The following is a 27,576-nucleotide window of genomic DNA, read 5'->3' as shown; positions in this document are numbered from 1 at the left end:
AGCCATCACTTTAAGTGCTGCTGTTGGCTTTCATTGGGACCTCAGTGCATAGGAAATGGGGGGGTAAAAGCTTTTCTCCCTCACTGCCATAGTGACCCCCCCCCAGTGCAGTTTGCCCCAAAAGACAACCTCCCATAAGGGCCTATGACAGCTAGCCGTCTGGGGCTAATAGTGGCTGAGGGTGGTGTTTTATTTTGCTTTTTGCTTTCAGTTGTGTGAGTTTTAATATCAGATTTCTGCAAACAGGACTACCCCTGTGGGCGTATCAGCTTCAAACAATTTCTGCCCAGAGTCTTGGACTTACCAAAGGAACCTTCACAGGCTGGGATAGTCAGGTGATGTCCCTCAAAGGGAGGCAATTCAGCCATTCAGTACCCCCCACATAGTTAGAATTGCTAGGGAGCGAGCAGGGACATGCTGACTGGCCCTACCCCCTCTGTCACCTCATCTTGCCCAGACCTGCTGCTCTCTGTGTGTTGGTAGACAAAGGTCTGCAATGGAGAGCCTGCTGTACTCACAGAGACTCCCACACAATGTAGAACCCTGCATGATCAAAGTTTTATGGGGAGTCTACACACACAGACATGCCCAAATAGCAATCTGCCGACTGTCTTCAAGGGCAGTCCTACATAAAGCAAACTACAGCAGTCCAAATGGGAAGTTATAGCACATGGATCACTGTGACCAGCCTGTCCCTGCTTCCAGGAACAGCTGGCAAACTGGCTGGAGCTGGGAAAAGGCACTCTTTGCCACCTAGGCCCCTGGGCCCCCTGGGCCAGAATAGAATCCAAGAGTACCTTAGACCATACACCTGAACCTTCAGGGACAGCGCAACCCAATCCAGAACAGGACACCTTCCTAGTTCCTGGACTCAGAAACCTCTAATTCACAGGGCTTCTCTCTTGTTAGGATTCAGTTTCAGTGTATCCAACCCATTACCCTCCTCAGTACACGGATCCAGAAACTGCACGGATACACGACTCAGTTGGTAAAGAGAAACAGCCAAATGTCATCCACATATTGTTGACACCTCCAAATCTCCTGATGGCTACTTCTAACAGCTTCATGTAGATGTTAAAAGATCACTGGGAAGTAGGATAAAAAATGAACCTTGTGGAATCCCACAGCACCAACCACTGTGGGGCCAAACAAACATCCCCAACTGCTACTCTCTGGAACCGGGCCTGCAGGTAGGAGTGGAACCACTGAGGCATCATGTCCCCAACACCCAAGCCAAAGAGGTGGACCATGGCAGTTGTGGTTGAAATCCAATGTGGGGCAATAGAATTTGATTTGTTTGGATGTTTAAGTTGTCTGCATCCTCCCATATTCAATCTGGATATCTGTATGTAAACAGAAATATTACACAATGCCTAAGCCTCCAGTGATCTCTCCTTTAAAGTTAGGTAGACACTGCGGCCCTGGAAAATCTCAACATTGGAGAAGTGGGGGGCATGTAATAATATATGCATGCATGTGTATAGTTGCACATGAAAGGTGAATAGACAGCCCTGATGCTGCACTCCACCCTAAGTAGAGATGGGTGCCAATTTCGATTCAGTTCGCATTTCAAGCCAAATCTATCAAATTTGCACTTTCCAAAACCATACAAGAACTAAAACAAGCACTGATTCGAATTTTGAATGTGGTTTGCTAACCAACCAACATTTACAAAAATACTTATATCAGAGAAGTGTGCATCAAAATGAATATGAGTGAAAATAACATACAAAAATGCATTATATGATGAGAAATTGCTTGCAAAATTTGTTCATTTGTTACACTGCCTACAAAAATGTGTTTATTAGGAGAAATTTGTACTAAAATGCTGGAGAATTTTTGTGAGGATTTTTCTTCCTATTATATTTTTTTCTAAGCACCACGCTACCCGTGAACTGCGCAGGCATGCACCTGCACAGAAGCTTTCACAGATAGCATGACGTCAAGGCGAGGCGAGGCAAAATAAGGTGGGGCAGCAGCGGTGATGGTGGCGAGCAAGAGATGCCTAGCAGCAAGTGAGGTGTGGAAATGAGCATGAGGTGCCTAGCGTCAGCAGCAATGAGCACAAGGTGCTCGGTGGTGGTAGCAAGGGGCCGGCGGCAGCAGTGAGCAAGGCACAGCAGTGAGCACGAGGTGCCCAGTGGTGGCGGTGCTTGAGGTGCGGCAGAGGTGATCAAGGTGCAGAAGTGAGCACGAGGCACCTGGTGGTGGCAGCAAGCGAGAAGCACCCAGCAGTGAGTGAGTAAGGGGGGCAAAGGCAGAGGCTGTGCCAGTTGAGAGGGCTTGCCTGGGCCTCAGTGGGTGGGAGTGAGAGCCATGTGTAAGGAGGTGGGAGGGAGGGAGGGAAGCAGGGAGGGAGAGCTCTGATGCTCCATGTGCAGGGAGAGGGGGGAGCACTGGTGACCCATGGGTCAAGGGATGGCGACTTATGGGGGGGAAGAGGGTGGAGCACTGGCAACTTGAAGGGGAGGGATGGGGAGTGCAGGCAACCTGGGAGGTGCTGGCGACAGTAGGGGTGGTGGTGAGCGAAGTGAACAGGGTCAGAGCCCCTAGTTAATTTTTAAAAATCACCGATTGCTGCAGATATGTAGAGAGCTGAATTTAAGATGAGAAAAATAAGAAACTGATAGAACTTTTCATCCCCAACCCTAAGACCTTTGTTTGGTTTTATTTCACTGCTCAGCAATCTGAGCAGAATTAAGCACATTCCCTCCAATTTGTTCCTGTAAAAGGCCCCCTTGGCCCCTGTGTTGACTTTAGATCCACACATGCCAAAGTAATGTGAGGTTCTCCCTGATCGATTGGACATCACCACAATAGGAACAGTCTCACTGAATCAGGTATATTGTGGAGATATTTCCTTAACAAGCTTAAACAAATACCTCATACAATACCATAGCAATTTAAAAGCCATTATAGCAACAGGTATGTATAGTCTTTTTTCAGACTTTTGAAGCTGTGAGGCAGAGCCCGTTTTGGAGGAGCAATAAAATGGAATCGCAACAACTGCTCTACAGGGGCATCTTCCAGCAGTCAGCTTGCTTCCATATACTTACATCATTAATATTGGATGCAATCACTGTTGTCATCACAGTGTGGCAGACGTATCACACAGCGTCCCTTAACGTTAAAGGCAGCAGCATTCTGCCACGGTGATGGATTTCTCCAACTAAATGATGGATTATCCTGCTAACTGTAAACAGAGATAGACTACATAACTGAGTAACAGAATCAGCAGTTAACAGATACATGGGACTCTCTTACTGACCTAGACTGACAGCCAGAAATGGGAATGTATGTGAGTTGGAAGTGAGTTCTGTCGAATCCCTCTGTTCACATCAACTAGGGCAGTAAAATGAGCCAAACATTTTAGCTAATGACACATGGACAAAACAGGTTCAGACAGAGAGAAAGCTTAGACTAAAATTTGCTAGTAGGATCCATGCCCTCTCATTCAATAATCCCACCCCCTCCAGAAATAACACTCACCTCTCCATGCACACTGAATTGTCCTGTATGGAAGGTACAGCCTTCAGCTCAGGGGTAGCCAATGTGGTACCCTCCAGATGTCATTGGACGACAACTCTGCCAACATGACCAATGACGGGAGTTGTAGTCCAGCAGCATCTGGAGGGCACCACATTGGCTACCCTTGCTTTAACTGTCCCCTGTTGGTCAAGTCCTTCCTTACACTTCCAATGCCGCCTGCTGCTGATAAAACAGTTTTCGCTCAGGTGGCCATTTTACCAGCACAAAGATGAACTGTGGGTGCAGAAAGCATCAAAGCAGTCAAGAGTGGAAGCAGCAGCAAGGATTTTCCAAAACTGAATACTTAACAGTGTGGGAACAGGTTACCTGAAAAAGCACCTTCTCCCTTATATACCAATCTTATAGTTAAGATCCTAATTAGACATCCTGCTCCAATTTCCTGCCTCTGAATACCAGTTGAGGGGAATCACAAGTGAGAAGAGTGCTGTTGCACTCAGGTCCTGCTTGCAGGCTTCCCAAAGGCATCTGGTTGGTCACTGTGAGATCAGGCTGCTCAATTAAATGGGCACTGGTCTGATCCAGTAGGGCTTTTCTTATGTTTGGAGTTAACAAAATGGCTACCAGAGTGGGGGCTTTCTTGGTGGTGGCACTCCAGGTACAGAACAGCTTCCCCAGAGAGGTTTGCCTTGTGCCATCCTAATGGTCTTTTCAGCATCTTGTGAAGAGAAACAAATTCATCCAGGCCTTTAAAACAATTTGTGCTTTTATAAATTGCTTCTCAAGTTATGATTCATGTTTTATTGTATGTCTGTGCTATTCATTGTTTCACTTCTTTCTCTGTCAGTCAGAACAATTTTATGCCGATTTTAGTGTTTTGCATTGTATTTTTGTGGGCCACCCAGAAAAATGTGTTATTGGACAGCCATATCAGTGTAGTTAATAACATTCTTGGAGTTCCCTGCAGGTTACGTGACATGAGACAAAATCTGATCAGCCAATGGGTAAGCCGGCCCAAACTCACCTCGTTGCAACCATAATCTCAGATGCAATATGCAAATAATAATACTTGCCTACATTGTTGGGAAATTGTAAAAACTACTGAGACATGATTGAGTAAATCTGTTGGTAAATTATCATTTTAATATAATACTTAAGCACACCCTTTACTGACAACCCTTGCACTCAGCTTGGCCTACAGATGCAGCAGAGTGAAGTGGGAATGAGATAGAATGGACTGTACCACTAGAATAGGCTGTACTACTTCAGTTTTCAGGTGAGGGAATCATATTTGAATGCTCCCTCTTGTAATTAAAAAAAGTTCCTACAAAGTACAAGACTATCATATCAATGACAGGATGGCCAAGAACCTCTCCCCATTATGTGCTAGTGTCCTACTACCTGCAGGAAGTTTTTTGTGTTTGTTTTTTGAATACACAGATGGGGGAGCACTCCTGAAGTGGTATAGTCCTGCCATGCTGGGCTCCTACTGGGAGAAAGGGCGGGAGGCAGGGACAGAAGGACGGAGAAACAAACAAACAAACAAACAAATATGTATTCTGTCATATAGGGTTCCATTACCTCATTCTACTGCATGTGTGGATTTGGCTTATTTTTTCCCCCTTCAGGCCAACATGGGTGAAAAAGGCTTACCAAGAGTAAATCTTGGTTCATGACCACTTGAGTCCACGGCAGAGCAGATAGCGGGACCCACATCAAATCCATATCTAGTCTAGTACCACAGTCCTAAGCACTCTTAAGCAAGTTTCTTGAACTCAAGAGAGACTTCCAAATGAACACAGTTCGGAACAGACTGTGGGAGTGGCTTCAGGTGTTCTAAAGAAGGGCCAGAGAAAATGCTCAGGTGCATGGTGCTTCCTCTTTCTAAGATCCCAACAGATCATAAAACGGTTGTGTGTGTACGTGTGTGTTGAAATGCACACAGTCCATATCCAGAAACAGCTTCCCCATTCATCCCCCCCCATTACAAGTTACTTTTCATACACTACACTAAAGGCATAAAGAAGCAACACAACATGTCCTTCTGCTTCTTCTCTAGAGCACCCAAAGCCATTTTACAGGGCTTTTTCTCAGAGCAGTAGCCATGTTAGTCTATTGCAGCAAAATCAGAGTGTATTGTGGCATCTTAAAAGACTAACTACATTTATTATGGCATCAGATGTATCTGTTGAAGTGGACCCCATTCATGAAAGCTTATGCCATAATAAATTTTCTAGTCTTCAAGGTGCCAACAGGACATTGTCGATGCTGACTCTAGGCTTTGCAAGGATTGTTCTACAAGATGACTTCAGTGGACCCCTCCTCCTCAAGTAAGCCACCTCTTCTTTGCCACTGTCACCACTGCCCATATGCTTGCCCTCTCCCTCTGGACTCAATTTGCAGCCCAGCCCAGACAGAGAACACAAACTAAGCAAAGAAAGCTGCTCCTTCTTCCAAGTCTCACCACTGCTTGAATGTTCAGAGAGGGCAGGTGAACAGGCGGGAACAACAAGCAGGTTGAGAAGGCTCTGGCAAATAGCACTGTGGCCCCTGCTGGAGTGTGGGCCTCAGCAGGTGCCTGAGAATGCCAACTCCTGGAGCCAACCCTGGACAATTTCTTTCAAATAAAGTTAATTATAGGTTTAACTTTTTGGATGCAGATGTACTTCTGCTATACTTATTTGTTGTTGTTATGTGCCTTCAAGTCAATTACGACTTATGGCGACCCTATGAATCAGCGATCTCCAACAGCATCTGTCATGACTCACCCTGTTCAGATCTTGTAACTTCAGTTCTATGGCTTCCTTTATGGAATCAATCCATCTCTTGTTTGGCCATCCTCTTTTTCCAGTCCCTTCTGTTTTTTACAGCATTATTGTCTTTTCTAGTGAATCGTCTTCTCATTATGTGTCCAAAGAATGATAACCTCAGTTTCATTATTTTAGCTTCTAGTGATAGTTCTGGTTTAATTTGTTCTAACACCCAATTATTTGTCTTTTTCGCAGTCCATGGTATGCACAAAGCTCTCCTCCAACACCACATTTCAAATGAATTTATTTTTCTCTTATCTGCTTTTTTTACTGTCCAAATTTCACTTCCATACATAGAGATCGGGAATACCATGGTCTGAATGATCCTGACTTTAGTGTTCAGTGATACATCTTTACATTTGAGGACCTTTTCTAGTTATTTTTATTATTTTTTATTATTTAGTTGCATTTCTAAACCGCCCTATAGCTAGCAGCTCCCAGGGCGGTGTACAACAGTCTCACAGCTGCCTTCCCCAGTCCTAGCCTTCTTCTGAATTCTTGACTATTGTCTCCTTTTTGGTTAATCTGTGCCAAGGTATGGATAATCCTTGACAAGTTCAATGTCCTCATTGTCAACTTTAAAGTTACATAAATCTTCTGTTGTCATTAGTCTTCTTGACATTCAGCTGTAATCCTGCTTTTGTGTTTTGCTCTTTAACTTTTATCAGCATTCATTTTAAATCATTACTAGTTTCTGCTAGTAATATTGTATTGTCTGCATATCTTAAATTATTGATATTTTTCTCTCCAATGTTCACCATCTTCGTCCAATCCTGCTTTCCATATGGTATATTCTGCATATAGATTAAAGAAATAGGGTGATAAAATACACCCATCTCACATTCTTTCCTATGGGGAACCAATCGGTTTCTCCATCTTGTGTCCTTACAGTAGCCTCTTGTCCAGAGTATAGATTCCGCATCAGGACAATCAGATGCTGTGGCACCCCCATTTCTTTTAAAGCATTCCATAGTTTTTCATGATCTACACAGTCAAAGGCTTTGCTGTAATCTACAAAGCACAGGGTGATTTTCTTCTGAAATTCCTTGGTCCGTTCCATTATCCAAAGTATGTTTGCAATAAGATCTCTGGTGCCTCTTCCCTTTTTAAATCCAGCTTGGACATCTGGCATTTCTCACTCCATAAATGGTAAGAGCCTTTGTTGTAGAATCTTGAGCATTAATTTACTTGCATGGGATATTGAGGCAATAGTTTGATATTGCATTCCCTGGGATCCCCTTTCTTTGGAATTGAGATGTATATTGAACGCTTCTAGTCTGTGGGCCATTGTTTTATTTTCCATATTCATTGACAAATGTTTGTAGCAACTCTATTAGTATGCCATCTGTGCCTGGTGATTTGTTTCTTCAAAATATTTTAAGAGCAGCTTTCACCTCACATTCTAGAATGTCTGGTTCTTCATCATATGGTGCCTCCATGAACGAATCTGTCATCCTTGCATCTCTTTTATATTGTTCTTCTTCACACCTCCTTCATCTTGAAGGAGATCTTCATATACTTATACAATATATAAAAAATGGCAGGCATTACAGATTTTCTTCTTATCTTGAGAACTACTTCTTCAAGATACTATATTTGCAAGTCACAAATAATGCATTTGGTCATGGGAGCATATGGGGCACTGGGAAGGAGGCATCTGCTCTCAGTGACTGTTTTCCCATCGTTTATAGCTTACTTTGAAATTACCAAGAAGTGATCCCATATTAAATTTTCTATTAGCTCGCTATCAGCAACCAACATTCCACAAGCACACAAGGATTCATTCTCAATGATGGAACAAACAAATCATTTTTTATTTCACAGTTCTCTGTACTGGACTGCAATATGGTCAAACATTTTGGTAACGTTAATCGCCATGTATCTTTTCTCCTTTTCAAATAAAGTATTTTTTTTTAAAGTAGAAGATAACAAGCCTGTTTAAATATATGTTCCTTAGCTCTTTTGAGAATACCTGATAGTTCTTCCAATATTGTTTGTGTTTGTACTTTTGGGGTTTTATGCAACTCATACCCACTGAAATCAATTAGCATTAATTAAGTTTAGCACAATTCCCCAACCTGATACCATTCTCCCATCAGCCCCAGCCATTATAGCCAATGGTCAGATATAATAAGAGCTGTAGTCCAAAACTGGAGGGCACCAGGTTACGGAAGACTGTTTTAGCAGGATCTCCACACATTACCAGCATAAGGCCATTTCCTTTGTTCAAAAGGGCTTAAATTTGGTTGGATTATGTTGCTCAAAAATCAGTGGTGGCAAAGCATCACATAGATGCCTTTCCCAGAACGATGCAGATCAAAAATGACAGCAACAGTAAATACTTGATGACTCCTACTTTGTAGGTTGTCATGAAGATGACACACAAAAAGAAAACAGAAGCATGGTGTGAAGTTTCCATTTGACTGCCCATTGACACAGCAGAAGTGAAATCACAACCATGCAAATACATTGTGCACACACAAGATTGTTTCTCAGGGGTATTTTGCAGGTTACATTTTGCAGATATGGATACAGTTGTGCAACAACTATCCTCGTTTGACTTTTACAGGTACATAGGAAGCTGCCTTATACCAGGTCAGACTATCTGTCCCTAGAGCCCAGTACTGTCTACACTGTCCTGGCAGTTGTTCTCCAGGATCCCAGGAAAGGATTTGTGAGAACATAATAGAAAGTAAAAGGAGTTGTGAAAATGTAAGACAAGAAACAGATCTCTATATTACATTTCCTGCATAACAGTTCCACAAAACTTAAGAAGCTTGAAGTAGCTTTAGAGTCTGCAGCTCTGCTCCCTGAATTCGTCAATTGGATGTTACTGACCCCAGACACGCTGGTGTCCAGAACAGGGTCTCAGAAACAAATACTTCACCCAGATTTTCTTTGCTGACAGGGAAAAAATGGCTGGGAAGTAAAGCAGAATTAAGTTCTCATCATCCTCAGCAGGGGATAGAGACTAGGTCACAACGTACCCATCAGTATTGTCAAAAACAATCGATGCAACTTTCACTGTCACTCAGAACTGCAATGGGATAGCTTGAAAGGTTATCTTTTGGAGCGTCAACACTTCCAGGAACAAGCCAATCAACCTAATGGTGGAATGTAACCAGAGCCAACCAGTAATCATCAAGGTGTTTACAATAGTTTAAGAGGCTAGACTTGAAAAAGAATGAATTGGCATATGACCAAGACAGTGCAGAGCTGAAGGGAAGCAGATTCTGGCCCTATCTATTTGCCAGGGGACCAGAGCTGCACAGACAGACACCCCCGCCAGCTGTGAAAAACTTAATGGGAAGGGGAAGGCCAGCTTGGCCCCAATCCATCAGCCAGAAAAGGAGCAGTTGGAGAGAGTTCACTTCCCTCCTCCCTGCTAGAACACTGGGCTCTAGCTGAACAGTTGCCCTGGGACTATAGAAGCAAAGGGGAAGGATGCTCTGGTCCTATTCATTGGCCAAAGGAACAAGAACCACTCACTGCTATTCAAACAAAACCACCAGCAAAGGAAGATCTGCCTGGCCCCAACTGGACATAATTGGCCACTTAAAGTTCATCACTTTTTTCTGGCCTTAAGAAACTCATCTGCCCTTTCCTTCCACTCTCCTTCCCTTGGGTGTCTCATCTTTTTTTTTTTTGTTTATAACCTTGAAGGGTAAGGCCTCCAGGCTTCCCTCCCTCTTGCTGTTGATGTGAGCCAGAAGCGCAATATTTGTTGGAAAAACAGGATGCAAATATAGCAAACAACACCAACCCCAGGAAAAGGATGGGCATCTGAAAACAGGGTCAGCAAAAGACATTTTGAACATTCTGAAGTCAAGTACAGTATAGACTGGGGGAGTCGACATGGGGCCCTCCAGGTATTATTGGACTACAATTTGCATCATGTCTGACAATTGGCCTTGCTGGCTGGGCCTGGTGGCAGGCTACCAGTTCCCCACCCCTGGCTAATTAGGATTATTTCCCCTGGAAATGCTCTATGACAGTGGTTCCCAAACTTGAAAAGTGCTAACGGTCTTGGCAGACCACTTGATTATTTTTCTGCCTGTTGTAGCAAATGTAATGAATGCACTGTGCTAGATGCTGTTTGATATTTAACTGTATTTTTATTGGTTTCTTATATTCTATTTTATTGCATTCCTTAGAATTCAAACTGCAATTCAATAAAATACAATTTAAGAAACAGAAGGAATAAAAGTACAATTAAAAATCAATATATTTAATATGGACATGTCACAAACCACCTGAATGAAGCTTGCAGACCACTGGTGGTCCATGGACCACAGTTTGGGAACCCCTGCTCTATCATGAGCAAGTGGAAGGTTTTCTGTGTGAGAGAGAACACCTTGCCCCACAAACAGCAAGATTCATTGTGGAGTCCAAACCTGCTGGGAACAAAGTGGTCCGCTTCTCAGAGAAAGAAGTGTCAAATCTAGGCAAAGAGAAAGGTGATGTCTTTAGTCTCACAGGTGAGGGAAGGGAAAGTGAGATGCCCTGACTGACGCAGGAGAGGTGGCAGGGGCAGATTTAAAATTCTGACCAGGATACCTCTGTGGGTGTTTCTCATAATGAAAAATGAAAGCTGTGTCCCTAAAGACTTCTCATTCGGCTTGATTACATGCCAACAGTTGCAAACAACTTCTGCAGATTATTTAGCAGCAGACATCTGTAATAACAGAACTCATGCTGCTTTCACTGCCCCTTGAGGAGCAAAGACTGGTGCTGAATTAAAATAGCAAACCACACATTTTGATCCAAATTCTATTAAAAGTATAATATTGTTCTGAAACTGCAGATGGCCTTACTGAACCCCACAAAGCTTAAAGATTCCTTTGCACATTTTCTAGGAATAATCTAAGAGTTTCCGTTCCAGAGCAATGCACATTCTGGAGTTGCACAATAATTGTAACCCCGCTCATGCCTAATCATGCCCTGTGATTCTGTACTAGTACAGAAAGTAATAGTATACTTTCACCTCAAGATGGCCATTTTAACACCTAGCTGCTTAATCCCTGGTACACTTCTGCTTCATTTTTCTCTGACAAGGCTAACAACTTGAGTACCGATTTCCTGGTGCAGTGCAACCATCTTGTCAAAATATGCATCTGCAAGAACGGCTATTTAGCCAGCTTTATGACAACAAATGCAGTGTAACTTTGAGCAAAACATGACTCAGTGCAACCATGACTGAAGAAAAACACCCCCTACATTAAATTGAACTGAGAAAGCAGTGAACAATGTAATTAAGACAAATCTAGCCCTGGTTCAGAAAGTAGATTTACTGCTATGGCTAAACTTCCCATGAAATCACCATAAAATAACAATTGTCACCACCTATGCAAAGTTATGGGCCCCAAAGTTGAACGGGACGTTTGATGACTACTGTGAATTGTCTGGGCATTGTGCAATGTCTTTCCTAGTTACCTTTACTACTCACTTTATTAGTAGGTGGATAAATAGTCCCGAGTACATATGGGATAGAATGAACTTTTAAAAGAGAATAACTCAGAGCTTACTTAGTCAAAACATATTTATTCAAAAAACACTGCAGGATGTGTACACTAGAAAATATTAAAACCTTGCAATGCCAGCTATGCAAGACAAACAAGGTTAACCTTGCAGAAGGTATTTTCAAACTTAGTTTTTCTTAATATCTATCCTTGAGTCAGATAGCAGTTGCCTGTCTCCTGTCATCTGGGAATGAGCTTCCTTGATTCTTGCAAGCCATGTACCTGGAATATCTTGGGTCACCTAGTTCTGCTGGAACAGATTAGAAGGATGACATACTTTTTGTTTGGGATTTTTATACATAGTTAACAAGGAACTCCAACATTGCTCTGACAGGAGAACTAATCAGCAAACACACACACTTTTGTATACGGCCAATTATGTGTTACATTTCTAGAGATTACAAAGTAATAAAGTCTACTCTTCAAAGGCTTTGACCATTTGACCATGAAAGATGTGGAGAGATTTAAAAAATGTAAATGTACTGCCTTCAAGTCGATTCCGACTTATGGCGACCCTACGAATAGGGTTTTCATGAGGCTGAGAGGCAGTGACTGGCCCAAGGTCACCCAGTGAGCTTCATGGCTGTGTGGGGATTTGAACCCTGGTCTCCCAGGTCGTAGTCCAGCACCTAAACCACTACACCACACTGGCTCTGTGGAGAGATTAACAGAAGATAATTCCCACCTGCTAGTCACTCATGAAAGTGCTCACTATTTGATTTGACACACAAAAATATTCTAGCCTTACAGGTAGCTTACTGTCGTAAGAACATTGCAATACATTGTGATGTCATTCCATTATGATAACCAGGGTGCATTTTAAGCCCCACTCCACCACATAACTGCAGAGATATACACCCATCCTGCACTGGGAAGGGGGGGAGTGAAACTGAATTCAGTGTTAAGAGCAAATGTGACAGAGCTCTTAATTCAGGGTTGGGGAACCCATGGAATTCCATATGTTGCTGGACTCCAACTCCCATCAGACTCAGCCAACAGTCAAAGATGGTGGGAGTTGTAGTCCAGCAGGTCACTGGTTAGCTAGGCCTGTTTTAACTGAAGCTGCATTTCTCCAAGTCCATAGAGATGAATAAAAAAAACTTATGTAAAATAGCAGTATGAGGGCACAATCTATATAGATAAATTGTTTCTAGAATCTCTCAACACAAGAATGAGCACACATGGCCAGATAGTGTTTTTTTGCCCTGTCTTAAACAGTTTGATGTGTTACATCTGCGGCTTGAAATCTAAACTTTGCCTACCACATATTGAAAGCAGGTTACTACAAACAGATGTTGGGCAGCCAAAACTTGTGTGCTGGGTGTATTGCTAATATTTTCTTAACAAAATATAAGAGAGTGGAGAGAATCCATTGGTTGGTTTTGCATGCTGTACTGTGAACAGCTTGTCTGAATTGCAGGCTCTTTTGCATCAGCGCTCACAGTTTCAAATTTGTTCCTGACACATGTGTCCCATCATTCATTTTAGTGACCTTTATTTGGTATAACAGAGTCCCCTAGTAGGCCCCACATCCCTCTTTCAGGTCAGCAGGTTTTAATACATGGTGCGAAAGAACCAGAAACAGATTCCTATTTCACCACTGGATCTGGGTGGTCTCAGTGCAATTCTATGAGCTATAAACCTCAGTATTCTAATCAGAGCAGATACGGAGGATATGGCTGCACAAAACAATAGCTTGTGGTTTCATCTCAATGGAAGGTGGTAGCATGAGATGGTCCCACTTTCACTCATACCTGTATTTGGATGTACTGGCGCTAAGGTTTACAGGAGAAGTCTTGGTCTGCTGTTTCCAAGCATCAGAACTCTGCAAACCACAATACTGCCTGGACTGGTGACACTTCACCAGCCTTTCCCAACCCAGTGCCCTCCAGATGTTCATGGACTCCAACTCTCCATAAGCCCAGCCAGCATGGCCAATGGTCAGGGGTGATGGGAGGTGGACTCCAGCAACATCTGGAGGGCACCACGCTGGAGAAGTCAGCCCTGCAGTATGGGCTGGCTCACACATGCATATAATGCTCTGCAATGTCTTGAGCTGAGAAAAATGAATTAGGGGCTAGGACTGAAAACAATAGCAGGGCTGGGGACATCACAGAAACAGCAAGGTTGCCAGCTGACAAGCACCCTCTCCTCTTTTGCGGCTGGTCACCCAAGTTATAACAGCCTTTACTCTCTTGGCTTCTGGTGCGAAACAGGATCCCTTGTATGCATTAGCAGTTTAAAATGCGGCTAGGTCATTTCTCCTTGCTGCATTTCAAGTCGCATTTGCACATTGCTGTACAGATCAGAGAAGGTCCAGGGATGTATTCACTCGACGTACATGACCTGTTTCATTTCCCCGCCCCTGAACCCCTTCCTCGAGAATTCTTAATCAAGAAGCTGTCATCTCCACATGCACACTCATCTGCAATGGCTGTCTCAAACGTACACACTTGGCTTTACTGCAAAGTAAATGTGGCTTATGTTGTCCAGTTGGATTGAAGCTGGTATGAAGGAAAAACACATCAAACAGCGGTATTTCTCAAGAAACTACAGGATCAATATGGATTGTGGCTTCAAAAACTAGCAGTGGGAGTGCACTGGATGCAGTGTAAACGGTGATGTGTACACAGTCTGATAACCCATTATAGGAATCCTGCTATCTGTCCAAGGTTCGGGGGAGAGAGACAGAGGCATAACAAAATTGCCAGCTTATATATTGTTGTTGTTGTTATGTGCCTCCAAGTCGACTACGACTTATGGCGACCCTATGAATCAGTGACCTCCAAGAGCATCTGTCATGAGCTTATATATTCATCCATGTAAAAGTCCAGAGATGAATATATGAACAATTGATTCAGTTAGTAGGATAATTTAGGATAAAAAGGTTCCAGGAATAAACAGTGAAGATTAAACAGGCAGATAACTTGGCACACTGAGCTTTGAAAGCCTCATGCTCTCATAATTTAGCTAATGTCAGTAAGCCCTATGTTGTTCTAATTCTGAGCATCAATAACTGGGGGAGATAATTAAACAAACTGAAGGCACAAAGCACAGAGTCAACAAGGATCTTTAACTTCTGCCATTTCATTTTGGTTTTGTCCAGCCAAGATTAAATCATTCTGCAGTAGGGGAATTCAGAAGCTGTGGTTAAAATCCTGCAACTACATGAAAACATCAAGGAACAACAGGGTGGGTTCGCAGCATTGTACCAGGCCTATGACTAGAGAGGTAAATGTAAGGGTGATACTTATTGATCAGTTACTAGAGATTTCTAATGAGCTTCCAGTGTACAAATTTATTTATGCACGCCATCACAACCTCACAACAGATTATTTTGATGAAATGGGCCCCAGCCTATGAAATACAATGTATATGTCATCTTAAAGTCATCACAAAAGTCTTCATAATGTTCAGAGAAATGTACTGTAACAAGATGTTTATGCACAACCTCTACTTCCTCCTTTAACTTGCATACCAGATTATCTTTTTGCGGAAGTAAGAAGGGTTTGGTGTGAGAGTGAGGAAATGCTTAGATCTTTATGTAATTCTGGCTGACAAATGGTGAAATACTAACAAATTCAGCTTCTGTTGCAAGACAAGTATTGGAAGTAAATTACAAACTCATGAGATGTGGGTCAGCTTTTATAACACCCCACTTGCAAAGAAAGTGCACGATTTTACATCAAATGACCTTAGCAAACAAATTCTAAATTAAAAACCTTTTGATTGACTGAAAAGATGCGACCAATTAATGAAGTGGTAGATTTTTAAGTTTTTCCCACCTTAAAAGACAAATACTAATAATTAAAAATGCAGAATGAGACTCCATCTAAAAAGATTAATTGTCCCTTCTCTTCCACACAAGAAGAAACATTGTTTGAAAAAGAGGAGTGGCTAACTCACAGTTTGAGGGGGCTTATCTGACCCCCCCAAACAAATTTATCTGCACTCCTAGGACTCTGCTGATTTCGGCAGCAGCAAAAAGAAAATAAAGTTAAAGCAAACACAGTGCTGGAGTCGGCAGAGCTTAGCAACCTGGTGGGGATCCAAATTGCCCCCTTCCCAGTCATTAGATAGATCATTTGATGAGTAGAGAGCATAAAATAACGTCACCTCCTCAGCTGATCTTTTTGGGAGGGTGCTTGTGTGTGTCTGCATGTGTGTGTACTAGCCAAACCCACTTTTAGCCAAACCCACTACTGGCATGCAGCTCTGGGAGGACTGGCTGAGAGTGAGTGAGGAGTTTGGGCCACAACAAAATAATAGGCACTTCTTATCTAAATATATAAATATAAAATCTGCTTCAGAATTATTGTCTTACTCATGTACAACTTTCGTCATACGTGATTAATCAGGAAAAACCTATTTAATTGAGTGATGGTCCTACCATTTCTGTAAGTGTCATACTTATTTTAATGGCTGTGATTTGAATTAGCAACTGTACTATTATAGATGTGGTAATTATATACTACAAACTTATATTTAGTGTTCCAATTGTAATATTATCTGAATGCAAATAAAAAAATCAAGGTGTTAAGTAAATTAATTAGCTTGCATTTCCTATATCTGTTAAACACATTATATAGCTACACTGATTAAAATGTGCATTCAATGTGGCACTCTTCATCTGAACACTCAGAAGAGTCACACCCCACACCAAAAGGGCTCCTTAGCATCACTTGCAACAAGCCCTTTGTACAGCATAGGGGTAGGGAATTGTAGCCCTTCAGATGTGTTTGGACTACAACTTCCATAAACCCTGACCATTTGCCATGCTAGTTGGGGCTGATGGGAATAGGAGTCCAACAACACCTGGAGGGCTACAGGTTCTCCATCCCTGCTGTAGTCTAACAACATCTGGATAGCCACAAGTTCCCTATTTTTCATACAGATAAATGCTATAGATTGCAGTTTGGGTTGTCTGAAGACTAGGGGTGAAAACCATTTGGTATCCTTGCACTCATTTGAGGGCTTTTGCTCCAGCAGAGACACCTGCTAACTAAAGAGTAGAGGAGGCCATTTTTGCCAACTCCCTTGCAGCCTGCAGTGCCCCACAAATCAACTCCAGGGTAGCAGGTGGCATGGGAGAGTACAAGGAGAACTGGCAAAAACCATCCCCTCCTCTTCTATTAGCAGATGCCTCCACTGGATCAAAAGTATGAGGGCACCAATTGTACTCCACCCATCAGTTTTTCTTGCATGTACAACGGGTTAACCACTGATTTTGAGAAATGATTGCAAATGGTGAAGCCTTAATATTGAGAATATAAGATTCAGTCTCTGTCATTGAACTTGGTAAGTCATCCCATGACCTAGATGATGGATCCAGTTCACTACTCAAGATGTTAGGTATGACAACCCCTAAATTCTCATTATGGCAACAAGGCAAAATTGAAACTTTTTAAAGTTGCCTTTATGTACATTTCATATCATACAGATATACGCCACATACTGTTTTAACTGCTGAACTCCAGATGGAGTTGGGAACAAAAAACTTTAGTGTCATTTTAAACCTTTTCCTAAATACCGACACCGGGGTGTGTATGGAATTGGTCAAGAACAAGCATCTCTACATAGACAAACCAGATCAGCAAAAAAAAAAACGAAGTAGAAAATATTTTCCTCAATATTTTCAAAGGTTGACTAGCATCCATTCTCCATCCTTCCAAAAATGCAACTGTCCCACGTATACACAGTTGTATCACTAATATCTATTCCAAACACAGTTAGAATATAGTATTTTTTTTAAAAAAAGATGATAATTTTGATTTTTAACTGGAAAATAAAGCCTCTTCCAGCAGGATTAGCCAATAAGGTGCCCTCAATATAATGTTGGACTACAACCCCATCAGCCCTAGCCTGTATACCAGTGGGCAGGGATGATAGGAGCTATAGTCAAGAAACTTCTGGAGGACACCATGTTGGCTGCCCCTACCTTACAGACAAGCCCAGAGCCCACTTGCAAGGTTTGCAATTCCCAGAGTGGCACAGCTAAACTGGTAAGTAAATCATTTCCTACCTATTCCCATGGCTTAATTTTAAAAGGTCAGAATGTACTGCATTCTTCCAGAACAACGAGACTTACAAGGAAGCAGCATGCAAGCTTTACCTTTCTGTCCAGCTCTATCCAACATATACAAATCATAAGGTCGAGCATGGTCCTTAGATCGCCACTGGAAAACTCTGAGGATTCAGACAGGCCAGGGCACTCTTTTAAGTGTCTGCACAACAACCAAAACCCTATTTTGTAGTCAAGCAGAAAAAGGGTGCAAGCCTCATGTCATATAGAGATGAAATACACACCTTGAGAAGCATGAGGTTCTGTTGGATGCCATTCGTATTTCAATGACCAGCAATGCTCATGACATACACACCCTGGGAGACTTATACACATAACAGAACAGACTTGTATACATCACTGCTCCTCCCCATTTGTCACATTATAACTGTTCGGAGGATTCCCTGAGTCACTTTCCAGAAGAGGCATATATTTTGGTTAGATTTCTTTTGGAACAGCAATTTGTTATACAATGATAATTGCACCTCCCACTTCCTAGAATGTATTATTTATTTATTTTATTTATTAAATTTATATCCTGCCCAAGGCGGCAAACTATAAACACACTAAAACATCATAAAAACAGACTTTAAAATATATTAAAACAAACATCTTTAAAAACATATTTTTTTTAGAAAATTAGCAGTACAAATTTAGCAGTACATTGAATACAACCCTGCATTTGCCTCTCTTCTTTTTGCAGAATTTTAGAGCCCAAGCAGTTAGGCGAGAGCAGCAGAGTGCATATTAAAATGAGGAGAGGAGAGGAATATTTCATCAGGTTCAGTCCAAGACATTTTGCTCCACAAGGTGAAAGACAAGATGACACCACCATCCTCAGTTCATACACCAGGGCCGCTGAGCGCTGGCACTGGACCCAGGGCAAGATGCATGATTGGGGCCCCTCTCCCTAAATCTTCATAGAAACCAAATGTTACTACTTTCTTTAAACAAGTTTTCAAGTAACTTAGGGCAAGAAAGATTGAAAAAAATGAAAAACACTTGTCAGAACAGGATAGTTAATGTGTTTATTAAAAACAAAACTGTTCAAAATAGCTTTGAAAAATTCATGATTTTTGTGCTCCAATTTTTTTATTATACACAACATTATTTTGAGACATGCAATTTATATCAGTTCAGGCTAATTTTTATGCTGTTTCCAATGGTGTAAACAATTTAACTTTTTTTTTTTACTTAGTACAGGACCTACAAAGGAGGTCCAGAAAATTCATGGTGATCTTAAATTTCCTGCAAGTACTATACATTAGCACTGTACACTAATATTAACTTCATGTCTGAAGAACAAGAGTTTCAGATTATGCAACATATGATTTCTCTCGTCCCTTTTTTTTACTCACAAGAATGAAATGAAAGATAAAAATATGCAAATATCTTCTGGCGTGTTTACAAGCAAATTAATTCACAATGAAGTATTCAATAATGAGATACGAGACCAATCTATCCTTATCCTGTGCAGTACTCGTGCATATCTGTTGTTCTACTTCAGCAGAATCCTCATTAGTTTTTTCTTCTTCTAATAATGCTTCAGCATCCAATAACTAACTTCCACTATCTCTCTCATCACCTCATGATGATTCTGAAATAAAGCTCAGGCTGAATACAGTTGCCTGATTTTTTTTTTTACTTTTTCATACTTTTCTCACTTTTCTCTTCTGTGCTCTAGACTTGTATTTGTACTCCATAATGTTAATTTCACCTTGAAACAATGCCAAAACACATTTAGAAATGCTCCAACATGTTCTAATCACAGACCAAATAACAATAAGAGGTAACGCACACTCCCATATATTACATATATAAATTAACTTTCTCTTTATCTGCTACGGTAGTGTACTGTTCCTGTCATGGCCCCGTCAGAGGACTCCTCAGATGAGGACGACTCGGGAGTAACAGCAGCAGACCCAGGAGCAGCAGACTCAGAAGGAGACATGGAAGAGCCTCCTGAGAATCCAGCTCCTTCTCCCCCTCAGCTGCAGAGCACCCCAGATACAGCAGAGTCCCTGCAGCCAGACACAGACAGTGAACAGGATACTCCCCCCTCACCTGCAGAACGTAGACAGCAGAAGGTCAGGCAGAAGAGAGGCAGGCCTGTCTCCTTCAGGCCCAAACGCTGAGGACTCACACCTGCTGTCAACCTTGCTCTTTATAAGGCACACCTTGGCTGAAGCTTGTTGCTGACTGCAATGTCAGGTGTGGCTTCTGTGTTCCTAGTTTCCTGGCACCCTCTTTCGGACTGACCCCTTGGCACTTGATCCCGGACCTCTACTGACCTCACTTCTGGACTCCTGACTCGGCAAGTACGCTTCGGACAAGCCTGGCCCTTATCAGCTCCCCTCCTCCTAGACCTGGCAGATTTATGACCAGACTGCCGGCTAAGGACTTTGCTTCCCTGCCAACCACCCAGGAATTTCCAGCCCCCCACCGGCACTGCTGACGCAGTGTAGAGCTGACAGTTCCTTTAAAACAAATGTAAGAAATGCTTATTCAGCAAATGTGAACTGGGGCCTAGTAGCTCTGTGAACTGCACCTACTGGCTACCTCTGGAGCCTAGAAGTTCTGTAAATTGAATTGGGACCTACTAGCTCTGTGAACTGTAAACTGGGGCCTACTACTGGGCTTGGTAGTTCTGTAAACTGAACTGAGGCCTACTACTGGGGCCTAGTCATTATATGAACTGGGGCCTAATAGTTCTGTGAATTGTAAACTGGATCCTAGTAGTTCTGGAAACTGAACTGGAGCCTAGCAGTTCTGGTCTCAGCTTGAGACTCTCAAGGTATATGTTGCATTGCCATGTCTGAATCACATCAATTAATAGTAGTGCTTACAGGAGACTTGGATATGCTGAGATTAAGCAGCAGATATTATAGTCATTCTCTGATATATTGATTTACAGTAGGGCCCCACTCATACGGCAGGTTACATTCCAGACCCCAGCCTAAAAGCAAAACCCGCCTAAAAGCAGAACTCCGTCAATAAAATGGCGCCTGACACCCAAAAAAGGCCATAAAAGCGGAACAAGCGCCGTATGAGTGGGGCTTTACTCTAATTGAAAGCCGCCATATTAGCGGAATGCCGAAAAGCGGGCTGCCGAAAAGCGGGGCTCTACTGTACCAACAATTGTTTTGTAAAGGTTTTTTTTCATGGTTCAGGCCCCTAGAATCCAGATCCTCCAGAGTAGGGTTGCCAGTTCAGAAGCATCCTAAACCCTGAGATTTAAGGGGCAGGCCCTAGTGATGCCATGGGGGTGGGCCCTAGTAATGTCATAGTGGGCGGCCCTAGCAATGCCATTAAGCATGATACATTAAGCATCAACCACAGTTGCTTCAAGCATACCACTCAAACAAAAAAATTTCTCTGATTGGAAATTAAGATAGAAATCCTAGCTAAATGAAAGTGTTCCTAGGTCCAGCTGAAGTGATGGGATCATTCCTTCTCACCTGCTTAGAGAGCTTGGGTAAGGAACATTTAAGCACCCAGGCCAGTCACCTGTACAACACTGTAGGAAGAAGGGAGCCTAATTTGTGGTGATGTTAGATGAGAGATGTAAAGATGGATGCCCCTGAAGGCTGCAATTCTAAATACACTTGCTAAGGGACTAAGCCCCATAGAACTCAACAGTACTTCTGAGTAGATATTGTTAGGATTGTGCTGTTGGTAACGCTTGACCAGGGATCCTCTGCAAAGATATCCATATCCAAGCAGGGTTGGCAACTCCTTGCCTGGAATGTCCTGCCTTGTCTTTTAACATGGCAGCTCCAAACTTCTTTACAAACTTCACCCTTCACTGCAGAGGGGGGTTTGACAAATGAATAAGAGTTAAGAAGATTCTCTACTCTTTGCTGCCTACTCTATGGGCTGCTATAAACTCACTTTGACAGGCAACCCAATTCCAGTGAGGAATAATTGACAGAGAGAAAACACACATGGTTTAGTCTACCTTCACAGGCAGTAGCTTGGGAACAACAGCAATTGAAGCCACACTTACCAGTATGTGAATTTTCTTTTTACCACTATTGGGCAAGAAACAAATCGTCATGCAAATAACAAGGTGCATGATCAGTGGGTTTAAGGGGGTTGAGCTGACCACATAGAACCACTGTTGTTGCTTCTATGGATTAAGGGAGTAAGGTCAGAGGTAAATGAAATGCAAATAGAAAAACAAAAGACAGTTATGATCTCCTAAATGCAATACCATACCAACCACAACAAGATTCCTGTGAGTAAGACAGAAAACTCAGCATCCCACAACAAGTCAGGGTTCTTAACCAAAACTATTATTATTATTATTATTTATTACACTTATATACTGCCCGACTAGCAAAAGCTCTCTGGGCGGTGAACAACAAGGAATATAATAAAATACACAATATAATACAATAAAAACATATAATATATAACAATAAACGATCAAAAGTCAGTTACAACAGAAAGAAATCAATAACTTAAGTTAAAAATGCATTGGGAAACAGGAAGGTTTTAACCTGGCGCCGAAAGGATAGTAGTGTCGGCACCAGGCACACCTCCTCGGGGAGACTGTTCCACAGTTCGGGGGCCACCACTGAGAAGGCCCTAGATCTTGTCATCACCCTCCGGGCCTCCCTATGAGTCGGAACCCGGAGGAGGGCCTTCGTAGCAGAATGGGTTCATATCGGGCCAAGGTCACCAAAAAACCCATGCACCTGATTTGGGGGCTGCAGTCAGGGCCGGCGTAACACGGTAAGCAAGGTAAGCATGGCAGGACGGCGCAACGCCTGAGGGGCGCCGGAGGCATTTCTCGGCTAGCAAGGGAGGCCAGCTCCACTGCAAGAGGACACTGCCATTGAGGAGGACGTTTGCCAGCAGGGCACGCACGGTACCCTCCAGGAGTTGTTGGAGGGCAGCCCTCTCATCCCTGGCTGGCCACTTGGCTATGGTGGCTGGATCCAAGGGGATCTGGAGGGTGTGAGGCAGTGGTATGCTGGATACCGGTCGCGAGTGCCGATTGTTACATTTTTGGGAATTTTGCGAGCTGGTTGTTAACAGAGGGAGCAGGGGAAGTCTTCTGCTCCTCTGACTGGTGGACGAAAGACATGTGTTAGAAGCATGGGCTTCTGGGCAGCTCGCTCTGAGAGGGTGTGTGCGCATGCTTGCAGTGAGTGGGAGAAGAAGCTGCTTCCCCACCCTTCGTGGCTACTTGCTCCGTCTGCTGTACTTGGTGAGCCTCGATGGTTGCTAGCTGAGAGGGGATGTGTGTGCATGCTTGCACTGAGCGGGAGAAGAACCTGTTTCCCCAGCCCTTCGTGGCTACTTGCCCCGTCTGTGCTTGGTGAGCCTCACCTCGATGGTTGCTAGCTGGGGGGATGAGGTGCGTGCTTGCACTGAGCGGGAGAAGAACCTGTTTCCCTCGATGGCACGCAAAGCAGATGAGTGGTGGCCTCTGTCTTCCTCCCCTCCTCCCTTGGCTGGCAGCGGACGTTTGTTCCAAATAATTCCTTCCTTCCAAAGTAAACCCATTTCAAACCATCCATGCCCCCCCATAAGCAATTTTGAGAGTGCGTAGAGGCTTGTGCAGAGTTAATTAATTATCATTATTATTAATAATATTTTTTAAATAATGTTTATTAAGGAAAAGAAAATTACAAAGTAGTACTAAAATAATAATAAATAAGAAAAGGGAAAGAGAAAAAATGCTTTACGTACATCATTCAGTTTTATTACTAATTATAGATATATTGATTCATGATTCATTAGAAAAGACAATCATGGGGGGGAAAACAGCAGGGAGTAGAAAAAGAGGAAGGCCAAATAAGAGATGGATTGATTCCATAAAGGAAGCCACCGACCTGAACTTACAAGATCTGAACAGGGTGAGTCACGACAGATGCTTTTGGAGGTAGCTGATTCATAGGGTCACCATAAGTCATAATCGACTTGAAGGCACATAACAACGACTGTTTAAAGTGCTATAATGCTATAGTAAATGTATGGTGCTGTTGCCATCAGCTATAGCCTTCTGAAGACTGTGACTGATCTGGGAGTAAGTTTGTTTCTAACCTGGTGCTATTGGTTTTATTTCTCTCTCCTCACTTTTTTACCTTTACCTTAATACTAGAGGTAATTGTGTAATTGTGATTGTTCACTTTCTTTGAATAGAGACTGATAGAACAGTAGCCAACACATAAAGTTGCAGTGGCCTATGGATAACTTTGTGGAAGTTCCCCAGTCAAGTTTCAGCAACAGCACAATGCTAACAGGCAGTTGCCAACTGCTTGCCTAGAATGCCCTCCCTTGTCCTTAACACGGCTGCAACCATATCTACTCAGAAGTAGGTCCTAGAGTTCTATGGGACTTAGTTCCTTAACAAGCATGTTTAGAATTGCTGCCTTCAGGGGCATCCATCTGTGCTTCCATCTAACATCTCTGCAACACTAGACTCCTTTCTTCCTACAATGGCTTTCTGGTAATTGGCCTGGCCTGAGGGCACGTAAACCCTTCTTGCTAGAAGCAAGTAGGCTAGATTAAATGTTCCCTAAAGGTGTTGGACTATGACCTGGGAGACCAGAGTTTGAATCCCCACACAGCCATGCAGCTTACTGGGTGACCTTGGGCCAGTCACTGCCTCTCAGCCTCAGAGGAAGGCAATGGTAAAACCACCACTTAGCCCGGTTGTTGTTATGTGCCTTCAAGTCAATTACGACTTATGGCGACCCTATGAATCAGTGGCCTCCAAGACCATCTGTTATAAATCACCCTGTTCAGATCTTGTAAGTTCAGGTCTTTTTTTCTGTAGTAAATTTAATTATTTATTTGGGGGGATGGGGAATTAGGGGAGAGAAAGACAGTTGCCCTCCCCCAGCAAGGGACCTGCTTTGGAGCCCAGGAAGGGCCATAGGTTCCCCCACTCCTATTTTATTGGGGGGACACTACAGGCTGGGGCCTTCTTTACCAGCATCTCAGCAGCAGAGCACCAGAGGGTCGCATGGTCAATCCCCTGCATCGGTAGCAAGGCCTGGAAAAAATTCTCTGCCAGAAGCTCTGGACAACCACTGCCAGTCACTGTTGGCAGTACTAGTCTGATGTTATAAGGTAGCTTAATATGCTTCCGTTGTAGCTTCTGGTAACTAAGCCAACCGTAGAGGAAATCTTTTTCCTGGACTCCAACTCTCCAGGTGGCAGCATGTGTTCAACCATGTGTGTGTGTGTGTGTGTGTGTGTGTGTGTGTGTGTGTGTGAGCGAGAGAGAGAGAGAGAGAGAGAGAGAGAGAGAGAGAGAGAGAGAGAGAGAGACCGACCGACCTGCGGCCTTCCTAATGTTGTTGGACTCTAGTGCCCATCAGCTCCAGACATCATGGCCAATAGTCAGGGATGATGGGGGTTGGAGTCTGACACCATATCTGGAAGGCCATCCCTGCATAGAATTATTCACAACGGGGCGAGAGGAATCTTGCATGTTAAAAACTAGCCTATCAGGGTGAAGGCTCAGCTGACTTTTTCTGCCTGGCAGCTTAATGTTTTACATGCACATGTTAATGTTTTGCATGTACCGCCCCTGTCATCTCTCTCTTTCTCTCTCTCTCTCTCTCTCTCTCTCTCTCTCGTCTCTCACACGCACACACACACACAAACACACACACTGAGCATTTAGCGACCCATGCACATCACTGCTAGCAGTTCTCTTCTTCAAGTCAAGAGGTCTATCGCATATGCCTTTGTTCTGAGTGTCCAAAGCTGCGGGGGGGGGGAGGCATATCCACCCTTATCTTCCTCCAGTGGCAGCTGGAAGGAAGCTGCCTCCTGCTTGGACTGAAGGGAGGGATCTCTCTGGCTGGCCAGCTGTGACTAAGAATAGAAGCCAGAGGGATGGCTTGGTCAGTGCTGCTTGAGGGCCGGGCAAGGGACACAAATGGCTGCCCAGGCGTGATGTGTGTTCCCAATTAAACATTAGTGAACTAATTCATAAGTTCACAAACATGAAAGCACGTAAGGCTAAATTCGTGTAACTATGTATCTTTTTGCTAAATAAAGACAATACACACACACACACACTTTATTTTACTTTATTTTAGTATTCACACAAAACATTTTCCTACTCCATAATGATTTTCTTATTTGTCCTTATTTGCCTTGTTACATTTTTTATAACATTTGAATTGAAAAATGAACCAAAAAAATTATAAAAGGTAAGGGCACCGATTTATAATTTGCAGGGGGGCGCCGAACACGCCAGCTCCGGTCCTGGCTGCAGTTAGTGCAGAATGCTGCGGCACGATTGTTGACATGAATGACACCCTATCAGCACATAACACCTCCGCTCTGAAATCTGCTCTGGTTGCCGATTTGCTACTCAGCGAAGTTCAAGGTGTGCTTTCCATGTTATGGGTGCCACATAGTACTTGTTCTGCTCTTGTAAGAAATCAATCCTTTAGTGTGGCAGTACCTATGCTTTGGAAGTCCCTGTCAATTTACATTATTTACTTTATTTATTATTTGATTTATATCCCACCCTTCCTTCCACCAGGAGTCCAGGGCGGCAAACAAAAGCACTAAAAACACTTTAAAACATCATAAAAACAGACATTAAAATACATTAAAATAAAACAACTTTAAAAATGTTTTTTAAAAAGTTTAAAGATTTTTTAAAAATATTGTTTTGTTTTTTTAAAAAAGGTTTAAAAGCATATTAAAAAGCAATTCCAACACAGAAGCCATCTCTGGATAGCCGGAGATGAAGGCAGCACCTGAAGTTGCAGGCCGTTAAAGATCTCAAGCAATTGCCAGAGAAGGCTGAAGAGGAGAGAGATCAGTAGAGTACACACCAGTATCACTGTAGTAAATAAGGAGCCATTCTCAGAGCAATACTGTTTTACACCCTAGTCCAATCTGTCTGAAATAATGACAAAGAGGCCTTTTCTCTGGATGGTCTCTTTTGAACTCAAATAGACAGGCTCGGGCGCCATTTTTTTTCCACAGGTGGAGTTGTCATCATGGCACATTTTGAGGGTTTTCTGGGCATCTTGCACTAGTTGTTATCTCCTCTGGATTCATTTTCCAACTGGAGATCAGCATTCCCATCAGAATTATCAGAAGGTGGCATCTTTATCTCTCTAATGATAGGTACTTGGGAGAGTTAGTAACTAGTAGACATTCAAGTGTGCTGTCACTGGACATGAGTTGACTATAAAAGTATGATTTTTGTAGTCTTTGTCCCAGAGCATCTAGCCATGGGATCCCAAGAATCTTGGATTTCTGCCTCAAGACATCTTCACTGAGTAGATGCTGAAGCCAGAAAACAAAAAGGATCCATAATATTCCAAAGGGCCAACAAAACCAAAAGAAAAGGAGAGGAAATGTTAGGTCATTAATTAAAGGGATCAGAGGATACTTCATGCCTGCTTCAAAATCCACCTCAGCTGACTGTGTACATGTTTTACTACACTACATTAGGCAGGCAACTTCATTATACTCATTTTGGCACCTGCTAAAAACATTTTTGTTTAGGCAACCCTACCCAGGCATGCAGAAGCTATTATGTTTTTATATCTGTTTTTCACTCGTCATTGGTTTTATTATTTTGAATGTTTTTAAATATCTGTCTTTAACTGTTTTTGCTCTTTCTTATTGTTTGAACTCTTTCTATAAACCGCTTTGAGATTTTTTGCAATAAAGCAGTATATATATGTTGTAAATAAAATAAATAAAT

At 42.7% G+C, this 27,576-nt stretch overlaps 1 protein-coding gene and 1 pseudogene across 10 annotated transcripts in view; both read right to left on the bottom strand.

The window, feature by feature from the left end:
• ANKRD44 (ankyrin repeat domain 44) overlaps positions 1-27,576 on the bottom strand; it is a 250,881-nt gene that overhangs the window by 195,919 nt on the left and 27,386 nt on the right. The window contains exon 1 of one of the 10 annotated variants that reach the window (XM_061608151.1): positions 19,941-19,959. The exons of the other annotated variants lie outside the window; for them this stretch is intronic. The gene's annotated coding sequence lies outside the window, so the exon portion shown is untranslated. Of the gene's footprint in view, positions 1-19,940; positions 19,960-27,576 lie in introns of those variants that run through there. 10 annotated transcript variants of the gene reach the window in all.
• On the bottom strand, positions 1,885-27,263 carry LOC133376067 (uncharacterized; annotated as a pseudogene).

Source organism: Rhineura floridana, chromosome 2, assembly GCF_030035675.1.
Source record: "Rhineura floridana isolate rRhiFlo1 chromosome 2, rRhiFlo1.hap2, whole genome shotgun sequence".
Classification (NCBI taxonomy): domain Eukaryota; kingdom Metazoa; phylum Chordata; class Lepidosauria; order Squamata; family Rhineuridae; genus Rhineura; species Rhineura floridana.
This window is presented reverse-complemented; position numbering and strand designations above follow the sequence as displayed.